Below are 3,482 nucleotides of genomic sequence, written 5' to 3'. Positions count from 1 at the left end.
TTTTTTCTTTTTTTAAATTTAACTTTTAATATAATAAATTTAATTTTTTATTAATTTATAATATAAAATAATTAAATATTTTTTTAATTATTGATTTAAACAAATATATATAATAATAATAATACATATTTCTTATATAAAATTTACAATTTTAATATTAAATTTAGTTAAATTTAAATAAATAAAATAAAATAATGGGAATTTTTCTCCGTGGGGACCCAACCCCCCAAAACGAGGAATGGGGCAGGAACAGAGATGGGAGTACAACCCCGCCCCACCCTGACCCCATTGCCATCCTTACCGCCTTCTATTCTTTCGTTTCTGCAAAAAAATTCATTTAATTTTATGGGACCCAAATGGGATTTTTCTTGTTTTGCTTTTCTTTCTATGAAAACAATAACTTAAAATATTTCAAAAGTTTTAATTAAAAAATTAAATTTGTTGTGAATTTGAGGAGCACAACGGCACACAATGAAAACATGAATATGAATAAAAATATAATATAATAATAATATATAATAAAATAAATATTATATTATATAAATATATCAAATAAATAAAATAACAAAAAGTAAATAAAATAACAAAGAATGAATTTCTCCACTTTCTCCAATCTTTTTGGATTGATCACCAATGTGTGTCTTTCAAAACCCACCAAATATCATTACTTATAGACAATTTGACAAATAGAAGGTGGATTACGTAGACACTAATAGTGTAATCTTGAGACATATGGACAATACATGGGGTAATAGATAACTGACACATGGCCAATGGACACTAATATTTGGCACCTATATTATACTTAATTTAACATATTTATAACACTCCCACTTGGATGCCTATTATATATGAAATACGTCTCCTTAAAACCTTACTAGAAAAAAACCCACTGGAAAAAAATCATAATAAAGGAAAAATAATACATATTTCATATAATCTGATCTACCCCCTCTCATGGAACATTACTTGATACCTACGAGTTGCTACATTCCAATGTCGTGCACCAATTTTTCAAAGGTTGCGGTAGATAATGCCTTTGTAAATAAGTCTATCAGGTTATCTTTTGAACAAAATTGTTGTACAGTGACGTCGCCATTTTGTTTAAGATCACGACTCTAGAAAAACTTCGATGAAATATGTTTTGTTCTTTCTTGTTAAATATATCCTCATTTGATTTGGGATATGCATGTTGTGTTGTCTTTGTATAATATCGTTAGAAGATTTTTACTAGAAGACAAACCACGTGTTCCACGAATGTATTGAGTCATTGATCTTAACTATACACATTCTCGACTAGCCTCGTGAATTGCAAGAATTTCAACATGATTTGAGGAAGTGGTTGTTATGGAATATTTCACCGATTGCCATGATATAGCAGTTCCACCACATCTGAACAGTAACTTATTTGAGATATAGTTTTGTGTGGATCAGATAAATATTCATAATATACATAACCAACTATATTAAAAATTGATTTGTTTGAATAAACAAACCCATGTCGATTGTTTTACAGAGATAACAGAGTATATGCTTAATTTCGTTCCAATGTATTTGTGATGGATAAGAATTATATCTTGCTAGTAAATTTACTGAAAATGCAATATCTGGTCATTATTAGCAAGATACATACGTGCACCAATTACACTAAAATATGGTACTTCAGGACCAAGAAGTTCTTCATTATCATCTCGAGTTCAAAATATATATTTCTTCACATCTAGTGAACGAACTTCCATTGGAATGTTCAATTGATGTGTTTTGTCTATATAAAATATTTACAAAACTTTTTCTGTATAAGTTGACAGATGAACAAATATCTCATCTGCTAGATGCTCAATTTGCAAGTCTTGGAAAAAATTTGTTTTTCCGAGATCTTTCATTTCAGATTCTTTCCCAAGATATTCTATTGTCTTTGAAAACTCTTCAGAAGTCTCAGTTATATTTAAGTCATCAATATATACAGCTATAGCAAATTATGACCATGATTTTTTTATAAAAACGCATAGACATAATGGATTGTTTTGATATCATTCTTTCAACAAATATCCACTCAGGATTGTACCACATTTGTCATAATTGTTTCAATTCATATAGTGACCTTTGTAAATTTATTGAATACAATTCCCAGTAATTCGGTTTATATGTTTCAAGTACCTTAAATCATTTTGGGATTCTCATATAAATATCATTATCAAGAGATCCATATAAATATATTGCGACTACATCCATAAGATGTATATCCAGACTTTCATACACAGTCGGATCAATTAAATATCTTGGTGTAATTGCATCCACTACCGGAGAATACGTCTTCTCATAGTCAATACCATATATTTGTGAAAAACCTTGTGCAACTAGTCTTGCTTTATATCTTGTGACCTCGTTCATTTTTTTTCATCATAAATACTTATTTATATCCTACAGGTTTGACACCTTCTGGTGTTTAGACTACTGATAAAAAAACTTGACATTTTGAAAGTAAGTTTAATTCTATCTCGATTGCTTATTTCCACTTAAGCTAATATTTTTTATGTCGATATTTTCAACAAAATTTGGTTCTGAATTATCATTTTCATATACAATATAAGAGCAACATTATATATAAAAATGTTGTCAATAACTACATGAGTTCGATTCCATATTTTTCCTTTTGTGACATAGTTTGTTGAAGTCATTATTATCTTTATGTATTCCACCTTCCTCTAGTCATATCATGAATTTCTTCATGAGTATTTACATCCTCAACCAAGTCTTATTGACTATTAATTGTTTTTCTTTTTCGAGGATTTTTATCCTTGGAACCCACTAGTCTACCACACTTCTACCGTGTTCCAGACTCATTAGCGACAATTTGTTGTAATGGGATATCAATTTTTTATGAAACATTTGCAGCTGGTATATGTGACCTAGTTACTTTATTTGCGTCTATACATTCATTTGGCAACGATTTGCTATATTTTGCAAGTGAATTGTCTTATAAACTTCAAGTTCACATTGATCTTTACGGGAATCTAAACAAGACAATAATGATGCATTCCATACAATTTATTTTTCCAACTTTTTAATTCATTCCCCTGATGTTGAATTTTTTGTCTCATTAAAATGACAGATAGCAAATTGTGCAGTACTATTAGGGGTTCAAGATATTTGATAATTGACGGGGAATCATATCCAATATATATTCCTTACCTTTTTTGCCCATCTTAGACGTTTTAGTGGAGCAATTGGAACATATACTGCACATCCAAAAAATTCCAGGTGGAAAATATTTGGCTAATAAGTTAATTGTAATGGCGAGTACATATGATGAGATACTAGCCTAATGTGTACAAGTGAGACTGCATGCAAAATAGTATGGTCCCATACAAGTGTAAGAAGCTTAGCTCTCATAAGCAATGGTATAACAATTAACTGCAAATGTTTTATGAATGATTCTGTTAAACCATTTTGTGTATGAACATGAGCTACAGGATGTTCAA

Source organism: Benincasa hispida, chromosome 2 (assembly GCF_009727055.1).
Source record: "Benincasa hispida cultivar B227 chromosome 2, ASM972705v1, whole genome shotgun sequence".
Classification (NCBI taxonomy): Eukaryota; Viridiplantae; Streptophyta; class Magnoliopsida; order Cucurbitales; family Cucurbitaceae; genus Benincasa; species Benincasa hispida.
The sequence above is the reverse complement of the archived record's forward strand: the minus strand, read 5'-3'. Positions refer to the sequence as shown.